The sequence below is a fragment of the Vigna umbellata genome, chromosome 3 (assembly GCF_029865625.1).
Source record: "Vigna umbellata cultivar VRB3 chromosome 3, Vumbellata_1.0, whole genome shotgun sequence".
Taxonomy (NCBI): domain Eukaryota; kingdom Viridiplantae; phylum Streptophyta; class Magnoliopsida; order Fabales; family Fabaceae; genus Vigna; species Vigna umbellata.
Window position 1 is genome coordinate 27,356,110 of NC_142167.1, and position 14,659 is coordinate 27,370,768.

Here is a 14,659-nt window from a genome sequence, read left to right on the forward strand (position 1 = left end):
ATATTAACTTTTTGCAATCATTAGGTAAAGCAAATAGAAAAATGAGAAGGATCAAAGATGGCTACGAGAATGATGAATATTTAGTGTACAATTAATTTGGATATATGAACTCATCATTTCATCAATAGAGATGAACGAGAATTAAGAATCCAAATGACTAAAGAAGGTAATAAGAAGAAAATGTTGGAAACAAAAGGTAGAAACTTTCTAGCATATTTTGCATGAAAATGTGAGAATTTATAAGTCTTGTAATCTAGTTTTCTACTGCTACTCTTTAATTTGAAGATGTGATAGAATGTGAGATTAGAAATTGAGGTTCATCCTGAGTTTATACCACAGTCTCTTGCATGCACCCACAAATATCCAAACATTATTCTCCAGAAATCTAGTAAATCTTCTCATTTTGTGTTTCTTCTCAGTTTCCCTCAGCTGATCTCTTGTCCTTGAAATGAATAATAATGTAGAACTTTCTGACATTTTAATCCCACAAAAAGTAATAATAATTCGAGAAGAATTTGGTGAAATTAAATTATAAAAGGACCAAATATTGATCTTGCTTTTTGATTTCCTCTAGTATCATATCATGTGGTTGTGTTTTATATAATGCATTGATATTGTTCTAATCATAGTAACAGATATTATTGTTTGGTTTTAGAAGTTAGTTTATTTTAATTAATAGTCAGAATTAGTAAGTTAATTATGGAATTTTTATCTATTCGTTTCAACATTAAGCACTGTATTTAGTGTATTATAGTTTTCAATTAATTTGTGTTTACTATAGATAAGCACACAACGTGTTCATTTGTTACTATGATATATCCACACACAAGTATATATATACAAAAGTTTGTCAATAGATTACAAAATATAATTGTTCACTTTACATAAATAAGTATATAATTATAAATATATAAATTTGGAATTTAAATTATTAAAAATAAATATTAATATATATATATATATATATATATATATATATATATATATAAATATATATATATATATATATGTATAAAAAGTTAGAATAGCTCTACTAAAACTAAAGATAGTAACGATTCAAACTAAATATAAATTCACCTATAGTTAAATTTATAAATTTTGAAAATAACGTTTTAAAGATGACAGTGGTTTAAAAATAGTCATATTTGATTGAATTGGTATTCAATATGACATCTAAACCTGTTTTAGAACCCTTCACTGAGCTAGGAATACTAAATTAGTCATTTTAATAGGTCCATGGTTACCCAAATGCATTTGAATGAAATTTTGTTTTCTGATGTGGCGCTTAGGGCCACTAATAGGTTGTTGAGCCCTGATCATCTAGTGACATGTGTTTCGCAACCGGAATCGCGACGGGGAGAGACGGTGAGACTCTTGAAAAATAATTAAAGAATTTGAAAATAAGAGTTTGGAGTCGCCACCATAGTTTATTCTGAAAAACTACGGAAAAATCATAAAAATAAGGCTTGGTCTACGAAACAAGAGATTATAGATCCGGGAGTCGGTTACGCATAGGGAAGTTGTTAGCACCCTACATCGCCCACCCAAAAGCAATACCTTTAATTAAATGTGCAAAGATGATGTGGTTTTCAAAATGTCATTTTTCCCTGAAAATAACAATGCAAGATAATTCAAATGAAAGAAAAATATTTTTTTTACTTTTAGGAAGCCCGACAAGGATTGACCTTGCTCCTAAGTATTCTCATGTGAGAAATCTGGGGTACGTAGTTCTTTTAAAATATGTTTGAAAATTTTGTTTTAAGAAATATTTGGAACATTGTTTGGAAGATTATTTTGGATTTTTGGGAGCTGAACCTGACAAGGCTTGCCTTGCTCCTACGTATCTCCACTCTTGATGGAAAATCAAGGATCATGTAGTTCTGGCGTAGATTAAATGCATGAAAATTTGATATTTTTTTATCTTTTTGGAGATTTTAGATTTTCTCAGTATTTTGATATAATATTTAGATTTTGCGTAATGAGCACTAGGCTGATCGCACGAGTACTCATACGGCTTTTTGGTTTATTTTATTGTTTTGCGTATTGAGCACTAGGCTGATCGCACGAGTACTCATACGACATTTTTAATTTAATCTATTGTTTTGCGTAATAAGTACTAGACTGATCGTACGAGTACTAATCTATTGTTTTGCGTAATAAGTACTAGACTGATCGTACGAGTACTTATATGGCCTTTTGGTTTATTTTATTGTTTTGCGTATTGAGTACTAGGCAGATGATGACACGAGTACTTACACGGCTATTTATAATATTATATATTTTTTAAAAAATTTATCATTTTTATCATTTTTTTATTTTTTTATTATATTTTTTTTTCGAAGAAGAGAGATGAGTTGAAAGATGTATTACATACAAATGTAGAAATCATAAAATAAAATAACTGTGGTAGAGAACAAGATAAATTTACAAACATAAAAAAAACGATTAAAATGCATACATAAAGGGAATGAAAAGAATATGTGTACCTTGTTGAAGATTTGAAAGATGTAAAACCTTACTTGTAATAAGTTGTTAGAAGAGGTAGATGGAAGGTGAAGAAGATGACTTTGTAGAAGAAATGTGGTATGAGATTTAATATGTATAGATGGATTAAGAAATAGTAAAGTATGAGAGAAAAATGAAGTAGAGTTTTGGGATGGAATGAAGAGGTTTTGAGAGAGAAGAGATGGATATTATGAAACTGTGTGTGTAAAATAGAGTGAAGAATGTGGGTATTTATAGAGTTAAGGATGGAGAAAGTGTTAAATAAAATATAATTTTTTAATAAAATGAGTTGAAAAATAAAAAAGTTAAGGTGAAAAATAAGTAAAAGAAATAATATAAAAAGTTGATGGAGAAATTAGGTGAAATAAAATATAGTAAATAGTAAAAGTTAATGTGGAAATTAAGTGAAAGAAATAATATATAAAAAGTTGGTGGAGAAAGTAAGTGAAATAAAATATATTGAATAGTAAAAGTTAATGTGGAAATTAAGTGAAAGAAATAATTAAAAAGTGGGGGGAGAAAGTAGGTGAAATAAAATAGGGTTAAATATGTTTTTAGTCCCTCAACTATCAAGCGGTTTTGTTTTTAGTCCCTCTTTCAAAGTAAGGTACATTTTAGTCCTCCTCCTTAGGAAAACTTAATTTTTGGTCCTCCAAAACTAACACCGTTAAAAACCAGCTGATGTGGCTAACGGTGGTGTGCCACGTCGTTTTTTTCTTCTGACACCCGTTAATCTTTTTCAGCTCCTTTCCCTCCCTCTCCCTCTGACTTTCTTAGCTCATCTCCCTCCTTTCTCGCCGGACCACCACCGTTGCTCATTGCGTCACCACTTCCCCTTCTTCATCGCGAAGACACCATCTGCGAGAGCACAACCACCATGCCGCACCGCCTCCGCCAGACCATGAGGCGCCGTGTGGTAGAAGGAAACCAAAAGAATCAGCACACTTCTTGTGCAACCACCCTCGTCACCACCATGTTGTGCCGCCACTGTGAAACCGCGCCACTCCGCTACAGAACCCACCCTAAGTCAGAATCGTCATCTTCCTCTGCGAGAGCCACCACCTGCACTCAAAAAAACCAGAGGAAACCCAAAAATCCTATCAGCCAAATCACACCACCCAGTAACGTGTCGCAACCACGCCGCGACCTCCATCATCAATCATCGCGCCACCAACGCGTCGTCACACCATCAACAATGGTGAATCGATCTTCAACCATCGCCACCATGTCGCGCAACCAACCTATAACCACACTTCAAAACCCAATTCTCTCACGAAACCGCCGCCTTCATCACTGATACTGACATTCTCACCTTACCTTTCACCCCCATCTCTCTCTCATCTCCGATCTCACACACTCTTTTTCTCTCTAAAAACAATCAAAACGAAAGGTCCTCTTTGCAATTTCCACTCATGCCCTCCCGAGATAAATAAATAAAAGGGAAGGATAATTTATTATTACCTTCTTTATTCTGAAATTAAAATAGGATTAAAATTAGGGGAAGAATATCAAATGTCAATTGCAAGAACAGGTACTGGATTTCTAGGCAGTGGAGATGTATGTTTTATGTTGGCTATGGAGGTAAGCGTGGTGGAGGGTGGTTGCGCATGGGGGTTTAGCGTTTGATGGTGGCACCAGATATGTTTGAGGTGGCGCCAGAGGTGGCTATGGTAGAGTAGGAGGGAGAGGGGGGGAGAGGGAGGGAGAGGAGCTGAGAAAGATTAACGGGTGTCAGAAAAAAAAAACGACGTGGCACACCATCGTTAGCCACATCAGCTGGTTTTTAACGGTGTTAGTTTTGGAGGACCAAAAATTAAGCTTTCCTAAGGAGGGGGACTAAAATATACCTTACTTTGAAAGAGGGACTAAAAACAAAACCGCTTGATAGTTGAGAGACTAAAAACATATTTAACCCAATAAAATATAGTGAATAGTAAAAGTTAATATGGAAAATAAGTGAAAGAAATAATATAAAAAGTGGGTGCTGAAAGTAGGTGAAATAAAATATAGTGAATAGTAAAAGTTAAGGTGGAAAATAAGTAAAAGAAATAATATAACAGGTTGGTGGAGAAAGTAGGTGAAATGAAATATAGTGAATAGTAAAAGTTAATGTGGAAAGTAATTTAAAGAAATAATATAGAAAGTGGATAGAGAAATTAGGTGAAATAAAATAAAAAAAGTAAGTGGAAAAATTAGAAAAGTTATGAAGAAAAAAATAAATAAATAATAAATATATAAAAATTTAATTGTAAATGAAAAAAGTAGGTGATGTGGAAGGTGATATGGAGAGTGAAGTGTGATAAGAAAAATAGGGGGTGAAGAAGTAAAAAAGTGTTGAATTATTTCGGGCCATTGGGCTAAGGGTTTAAAAGTTAATTTAGGGGTGCAAATAATAAAATAAATAGTATTTTTAATTTTTTTTTAATTTTTTTAATTTTTAATTTTTTATTTTTTATTTTTCCGAAGAATTTAATTTACTCGGACAAAATTGAGTGTTGACAATGTTGGTTTGGCCTCTGTATGTAGGGCACTAAGCGATGTTCTTGTACTGTTGAGCGCTCCTTGCTCTGAGTTGTGTACTTATGTTATTATGTTCTCTTTATTTTGTATTGTTTTAGATTTTTAGTGATATTGATTTAATGTATATTTAAATGGAAATGTTGATGCTTTATGGATTTTAAATATGAACGTAAGTATGGTTAAAATATGATGGTAAACATGTATGATGCCCGTTCATATATGATATTATGATGATGATTAGTGTGTTATTATTGGTGAATATGGTATATATGTTTGATATAGTTCCATGAATCTAGTGGAGAGATTCTATGATGGTGTTCAGTAGTGTAATGTATTAATGTAGGGCCTCCGAAATGGGGATGATCTTCACACTCTTAATAACCATCTAGTCTCAAGTAAGGTGGGGTATGTCGTGGATAGCAGTATGAGGTCCTTAGTGTAGTGCTTGTTTCTTGGCCATAGATATTTGACAGATTAACCTTGGTGTGTGGTAGTTTGATGCAGTCAGGTTGTTTCAACACACACGAGTGGATGTCCCCTAAGAGTTCAATATCAATACATGTATACGGATGGTCGAGTCTAGAAATGATCGTATGCCTTAGGGTTGATTAATTTATCTATATTATATACTTACTTCTATAAAGTTGAAATATGATTGTTTTTGGTACATTAGATTACCATTTCCTTTTTGTTTCTCTATCTATGTGTTCCTTCTTGTTTATAATGATCAACTAAATCGTGTGAGCAAATGAAGATTATCTCATTGATCTAGTGCAAGATAAGAGTGGTCCTAAAACATAAAGTAGGTTGTTTAGTTTCAACGTATATTGGATTTTGTAAATCTCTATTAGGCTTTAGTTTCAGTGTAATATGACTCTTATTAGTTATCTTGTAAACATAATATTATGTTATTATAGTTGTATATAGTATATTATATGTTTATTTGAGTTAATTGTTATTTATACTGGATGTGTGATGACTTTTGTAGTAGTTCAAACTATTAAAATGGATGTTACAAAATTACTACAAAATATTTAGTGTCATTTCTTATTATCTTTATTTTTTGCTTCAATTTCTTTTATATTTTTTTATTAATTTCTATATATTAAATAATATATATTATGACACTATTAATCTTGTATCCGATGAGAGCAAATGGATAATTGATAGTGGTGCTACACTACATGTTACATCCAGGAAGATGTTCTTCACATCTTATATACTTGGTGATTTTGGAGTATTGAAGATGGGTAATGATGGGATGTCTAAGGTTATTGGTGTTGGTGATGTTCACTTGGAAACAAACATGGGGAGTTTTTGCTTAGAGGAGTTAAACATGCTCTATATGTTAGTTTTAATTTGATTTTTGTGCATGTACATGATGATGGTGGATATGATAACCACTTTGGTTCTGGAAAGTGAAAGCTCGCCAAAGGTAACTTGATTGTGGCCAAAGGGGAGAAAACCTCTAAACTTTACTGCACAAAAGCTTTGGTTGCTAAATACTGTGAATATTATGTATATGGAGTCATCTTTCTAGCATGGAAGGCCTTGTCATATAAGTAAAAAGGGACTTAACTACTTATCTAAAAAGGATCTTCTCTCATTCCATGGTTGGTAAACAAACTAGAGTATCCTTCAAGAAGTATCCTCCCTCCAAGAAGTCAGAGTTGCTTGAATTGGTGCATCTGATGTTTGTGGCCCATTGAAGGTAAAGTATTTTAGTTGTACACTTTACTTTATGGTTGTTATTAGTGGTTGTTCCAGAAAGCTTTGGGTCTATGCACTATAGAGAAAGCACTAAGGCTTGGAAAAATTTAAACAATTTCATGCTTTGTTTGAGAGGTAGTCAGGCAAGAAGCTGAAGCGCATTCGTACTGACAACGATGGTGAATATTGTGGACCATTTAATCCTTACTGTAGGCAGTATGGTATTGCACATGAGAAGACTCTTCCTAAAAATCCTCAACTGAATGGTTTAACAGAGAGGATGAACAGGACATTGGTTTAAAGAGTTGGGTGTATGCTTTCTAAAGCAAAATTGCCTAAGCATTTCTTGGGTGAGGCATTTCTTACAATAGTGCATGTTATTAATATAAGTCCTACAGTTGCTTTGAACTCTAAGGTCATAGACAAAATTTGGTTTGGCAAGAATGTTACATATGATCATTTGCGTATCTTCGGTTGGAAAACATTTGTTCATCTTCTAAAGGATGAAAGATCCAAGTTGATCCAATTAGGTTGTCTGTTAATAATTTGGATACTGATGTTCATGATGATGAACAGGTTAGAGATGGCTTGGATGTTCCTGTTGATAATGTTGATGAAGAGGAACAAGATATGTCACAAGATGAAAGTCTTGGTGATGTACTTGAGCTACCTCAAGTTCAACCTATAAGATTTAACACGCCTAAACAACCTTCTAAGAAGTACTCTACCAATGAGTATGTGATGTTGATGGATGAGGGAGAACCTGAATGTTATGAGGAGGCCATTTATAGTGAAGAAAAAGAAAAATGGTTTTGTGCAATGCAGGATGAGATGAAATCTCTACATGATAATCACACTTATGACTTGGTGAAGTTTCCTAAGGGTAAGAGAGCCTTAAAGAATAGGTAGATTTTCAAGGTGAAGCAATAGAGCAATTCTATATTTCCCAGATACACAGCCAAATTAGTGGTGAAAGGATTTAGACAATGGAAGAGTGTTGACTTTAATGATATTTTCTCACCTATTGTGAGGATGATATCCATCACAATTGTGCTAACTTTAGCTGCTACTTTGGATTTAGAGGATGAGCAGATGAATGTGAAAACAACTTTCCTTCATCGTGATTTGGAGGAAGAGATTTACATGAAGCAATCTGATGGTTTTTTTGTTGAAGGAAAGGAAGACTATGTGTGTAGGCTACGAAAAAGTATATATGGTTTGAAGTAAGCTCCAAGGCAGTAGTATTGGAAGTTTTAGTCTTTATGTGTAAGCAAGGCTATAAGAAGACTACTTCTGACCATTGTGTATTTGTCAGGAAATTCTCTGAGAATGATTTCATTATCCTGTTGTTGTATGTTGATGACATGCTTATTGTTGGGAAAGATGTATCAAAAATTGACAAGTTGAAGAACCAACTCGATGAGTCATTTTCCATGAAAGACATAGGAGCTGCTAAAACGATTATTGGTATAAGTATTACTCATGATAGAAAAGAGAAAAAACTTTGGCTATCGCATGAGCACTACATTCATAAGGTGTTGCACAGACTTCAAATGGAAAATGGTAAAGTTGTAAGTACTCCTCTCGTTGCTCATTTAAACTTAGTGTTAAATAGAGTCCTTCAAATGAAGATGAGAAGATAAATATGAGCAAAGTTCCTTATGCTTCTGCGGTGGGTAGTTTGATGTATGCAATGATATGTACAAGACTAGATATTTCACATGTTGTTGGTACAGTCAGTATATTTCTGTCAAATCTAGGTAGATAACATTGAAATATTGTGAAATGGGTTTTAAGGTATCTTCGTGGTACTAGTGGTTTGAGAATTTGTTTTGGAGGTGATAAAACTACTTTGGTGAGTTACTCAGATTCAAATATGACTGGAGACATTGATTCTAGAAAGTCCACTTCTACTATTTGGTTCACTTTGCAAGGGAAACCTTGGCTTGGCAATCAAAGTTGTAAATGTGTATAATGTTGTCTATTGCTGAGGCAGAATTCATTGCACTTACTAAAGTGTGTAAGGTAAATACTTGTTGTATTGTGACAGTCAAAGTGTTATCTGTCTTGGTAAGAATCCAATTTTTCATTCCAAATCCAAACATATTTAAGTGAGGTATCATTGTATATGTGATGGTTTGGATGCTAAGTTGTTGGAGTTAGCTAAAGTTCATACAAATTATAATGGTGATGATATGATGACCAAGGCATTGTCAAGAGGAAAGTTTGAAGCTTGTTGTGAGATCACCGGTTTGGCGGACAACTCCATATAGTCGTGAGGGAAAGATTTGTTGGGTTATTGGGTTCCCTTCCTATATGGAGAATAGGCCTAAATAATGTGGACCACTATGTCTCACTTTGCTTTACTGGAGAGGGGTCAGATTAGTAGGACACATAAGAGTCATTTGAAGAGAGAGAAAAGTCAAGTGAGAGCGAAAGGAAGAGAGAAAGTCTTTCCCGTATAACATAAAGTTTGCACTAGTGTTTTTGTCATTGTAAAGTCGTTCAACTTTGGATCAGGCTTATTTTTGGACAATGGGTTCCAGACGTATGACTCTTCATTCCGACTATCCTCAATCGGAGATCTAGTTTGGGAGAAACTAGCTTCGCATCAGTAGCTCTGTCTTGGAGAATTTTCATCTTCTTTGTTCTCATTTGTAAGCATTTGTGCTTAGTTAGCTTGGTTGATTGAAAACACCATTTAGTGTTTTTATTGAAGACTCTTTTGAACCCTAAAATTGATCATAGTAGATTTTTCTTTGATATGGACGACTCGTGGTTTTTATCCTTGAGGGGTTTTCCACGTTATAATTGTCGGTGTCTCTTTGTGCTTTGGATTTTGTTTTTGCTCTATTTATATTTTGTGCTCCTCGTAGATTCTCGCAAGAAAGGGGATTGGATTTTCGTTGTGTTATTACTCTTTGTTAAGTTGTTATAATTTTTGTTTTGTTTTTCCCATCAATTTTAAATCATAAATCCTCATTGAAGTAAGAAAGATGTAATACTAATTGTCTCTTGTGATAGAAAGTGACTCATGCACAATCGAGTTGTTAAAGGAATAAGTTTGGATAATTAATCGATAGTACATAACTACAAAAAAAATGTACTAAAGTTTTCTCATACTGAAAGATGGTAGCTCAACCGTTTGACGGTTGATCAAGCGATGGGTCTTGTTGTTATTGTTTGAGCATATACGTCAATATTAATCTTCACTTATAAAAAATAGTCATATTTCTCCGTTAATAATTTAATTTAAATCACTTTTAAAGGATATATGTATAATGTATTAGGATGTTTTCAATAATGTGTTTTTTTTATAATACTCCTAATTTTCGTATTTCTAAATTTTATGACCACATTTATATAACCTTATTTCAAATTCATCACTTTGTTGAAGAAAATAAATAAAAATAAATAATGTCTTACTTTCAAAATTTAATGATAAATTTGTAAAATTAAACTCTAAATTTTTTTTATTATTCTCTAATCTTGCTTAACTCTCATTCTTTATTTTTGTGTATCTTCACCTGAATCATCTCCTACTCTCGTGTAATGTAAAAATAAAAGAAAAACACAATAAAAAAAATAAAAGGGTAAGCTAACATAGCGTAGCCAAATCATTTTCTTTAAAATTAAAACTCACAATTTGATTAAAGTTTAAGAAGGTATTTTTGAAAATAAATAAAACTTTTCCCAATAATCATTTCCTTTAATAAATCAATAAAACAAATAAATAAATAACTCTTATCACTAAGATGTGCACATAATGCCCTCAAAGGGCATCCTACCTCACTATGATGGAACACATCATTCATATAAGGAATCCTCTTGGCCAAAAGTGGAACACATCGCCCTCGCAAGATAGCCTCACCGACTATGGCAGAATAAAACACCTCTAAAAGGCATCCTCTCCAGTCAAAGCTGCATCACATCGCCCTCACAAGGCAACTTTCCTAGCTATGGTGGAACTAATCCTAAACATACATTCACATATAACAAAACAATTTCACCTTCACAAAAACCCCATTTTGAACCTATGCGCCCAAATAATGATGCAATTTCATAAAATCTCATTCTCGTAACTTTAAGCAACGAATTGAAAGTACTTATCAAACCTCAAACCATCATTGTTCTTAAGCTCAAAACACATGATTCAAGTAAAACTCTTTTGAACATTAAAGAACAATAATAATAACAATTATCAATCCAAAAATCAAAAATCAATTAACCTTTTTCACAAATTTTTTTTTCTAAAATTAGGCCCCTCAATCCATAGTTTTTGCAACCAAGTAGTTTATATTTTTATAATGAAACCATCAAACTTCACTTTCTCGAACCAAAGTCACATTATAAAAGGTAGTTAACTTACCTCACAACCACTATTTAACTCAACTCATCATATACACATATAAGAACGAAAACAAAATGTTAGTTTACCTTACTTGGATTTTGTACGTAAACCTCCAAAACTTTTCCCTACGTCACTTCTTTCTCCCCATGCGTAACACCCCTTCTCATACTCTTACGGGAATTGTTTTTTTAATTTAAGAAAAATGTTGATTTCCATTTATACATTAATCCCATAAATTTCTAAAGCATCATTATAAATTTTCATTAGATAAACTTTAAATAAAACTCTCATGGTCAATTCCCTCTCTCATTAATCATAGACTCTACAATCAGCTACATTCATATCTGATTTCCTGTATAGCAACACGATCTATACAATCATCACAAAAACACAAACACAAACAAGTAGGGATGAAGTAACATGGAACAAATCATTCATAAAATATGCATAAACATATTTACTACACACACAAAAATCATCATATTATCATGTAGTTAGAAAACTTGATCTTTTCAACAGCTTTGTAAAATCTTTGGTTTTCTTGAAATCAATTAAACAAGAAGTGATGAATCAACAATAAAAGAGAAAGAGTAGAGAGAAAGATCAACATAGACAATCTATACGGGTTCGGCTAATCCCAAGCCTACATCCAGTTCTCCTTCAACAACCTAAGTTGAAGGGATTCCACTATAAATTGATTGAGTTTACAGAAATACAGAAATACCCCTCTCAATGCAGTTCTCACCACACTCAAAATCAAATATAGCAAAGCAAGAGGATAATACCCTCACTCTTTGACAACCCTTGAGAACACTCATAGCTCTCAACACTTTGTTACCAATGAGGAGCATTGGTGTCTTGACGATATTATGGTTTTGATGATGCTACAAGATGAAGAACATGAAGACTTTTGTTGTATTTATTTAAAAGCATTTTGTAGAATTAATTGTGTAGGAATTACTTTGTTGATGTAAGAACTCTTAGAAGTTCTCATGTTTAGAGAGTCTTTGCATAGATAATCAATTATTTGGTATAATAATCGATTATCACGAGCCTATTTGGAAAAGAGTTGCTCGCGAAAATAATTGATTATTGCTTAGAATAATCGATTATCACTATCTGATTTAATATTGCCCAGGTTGTGCAAATAATTGATTATCACTCAGGATAATCAATTATCACTCAGGATAATCAATTATCACTTTTTGAAAACCCCATAACGGACACAAATAATCGATTATCACTTATGATAATAGATTATATTTGGGAGTTGGGAGTTGTCTTTTCATTTTCTGAACCTTGGGCTATAAATAGTGTTTTCCACAACTCTTATGAAGTAACTTTTCATTTGAGAGTATTAGAGCTTTGTGCCTAAGGGAAGCTTTCTAAGAGATAAAAGGAATCTATGCCATTTAAAATACAGTTTTTTCTGAGGAAGTCCTCAAGTGATAGTGTGCTCTTGTTAAGTCTTGTGAATAGGAGAAGCTCGTGCTTAGTGTGTCTAAGGTCGGAGCGGTTCTCTTCAACTGGGCTGAGCGATTTCTTCCGGTTTGTTTGTCTAAGGAAGGTTTTTGTTGTTCTCAATTTTTATTCATCTTATTGTAATTGTTAAACTGATTTTAGTGAAATAGTTATTGTGAGACCCTAGATAATTAGCAAGGATAATCTCTGTCGCATCACCATTAATACACACGCCACGTCACTGCTCCGGGTAATTAAAACCCACTTTGCATTGCATGCACGCATGCCACTTGTCACGTTGGAAGGTTCTGAAGTCAGAATGGGAGTGCAGGTGTCCGAAAATGATACGCTCGTTCGTCTGGAATTGGAAGAAACAAAAGTGATTTTTCGAAAAACTCTTCCACTCACCTGCACCATTCATCTTCTTCCTCAGAACCCAACCTTTCGTTTTCTCCAACTTCTCTCTAGAAACCTTCACCTTCTCTCTACTGTAACTCATCACCTTCTTCTCCGATCACGTTTCAGAACCGTAGGAACGTTCCTGGCACCGTGAGCTTCAATCCGAACCGAACAAATCCAAGTTCTGTAACCGGTAAGTCGCTCGACTCTGGACGCTCGTTTCTTGTTACATGCAAACTTAGATTCAGTTGCATGCAAGGGTATAAACTGAGTTCTCTGAGTTTCTTTTGATTAGACTTAGTTGAAGAGCGTAAGAAAGATCGTGGAGGGTAGAAAGCCATATTTAGGCAAGTCCAAGTTATACTATTTGACGTACACTGCTATCCAGGTAAGGGAAGCTTAGTAATTTAATTTATACTTGTATGTCGTATGTAAACATGATATGAACTGAATGTATGAGATGTATGTCGGTTGAGTATGCATGGTCGAACGTTGCTGTACCGAATGAATATGATATATGTTGGTTGAAATGTATGATATGGGTGATACGTATGAATACGAAATATACATGCTTAGGAAACGAGAGAATGTAAGTGAAACTTGAATATCAACTTCCCTATGATAACGTATGTCCGACATGAAACGGTTCTCGACCGTTTGGTGTTCTAGTAAACTTCTTTGAATTGGAATACTTTCATTTGGGAAGGATTCTGGTCGAGCATGAGCTATGTTGGGTCTTTTACTTAGAGCTCATAATGAGCAGTGTCGTTCTTACACATAGTAATCGTATTGAGTAGTGCTCGGTCTTACACCAAGCGCTCTTACCCTTTTCTTGAAAAATCTTTGTAATACAGATCATCCATCTGTGTCGATCGACAGTGTCGAGCACCCTCGTAATACATACCATTCAACTGTGTCGACCGACAGTGTCGAGCACCCTCGTAATACATACCATTCAACTGTGTCGACCGACAGTGTCGAGCACCCTCGTAATACATACCATTCAACTGTGTCGACCGACAGTGTCGAGCACCCTCGTCATACATACCATTCAACTGTGTCGACCGACAGTGTCGAGCACCCTCGTAATACATACCATTCAACTGTGTCGACCGACAGTGTCGAGCATCCTTGTAATACAGATCCTTCATCTGTGTCGATTGACAGTGTCGAGCATCCATGTAATTCAGATCATTCATCTGTGTCGACCGACAATGTCAAACCCCCTTGTAATACAGATCATTCATCTGTGTCGACCAACAGTGTCGAACTCCCTTGTAATACAGATCATTCATCTGTGTCGACCAACAGTGTCGAACTCCCTTGAATAACGGATCATCCATCTGAGTCGACCGACAGTGTCGAGTACCGTGTTAATACAGGTTGTTCATCTATCTGGTAGTCGGTATTACTTTATTTTGGAATGATGAACATTATATGAGATGAATAAATGTTTGTGAAAGTCGAACGAGCGTTTCATGGAGGAACGTCTCTTATATATATTTGAATGTTAAAATTTGGTAAAGTATGACTGTGGAAAGCTAAGACAGGCTTGGTCCATCCGGATATTCCGTGACACTCATCCTCACGTAGAGGGGAGTAGTTCATGTGTGGGAATGGCAGGAGGTCCTTAGTCCATAAGTTAACATGGGCGACGTAAGAACGGACTAACCTCGAGTGGCAGCTGATTAGGTATATCCCGGCTACTCCACC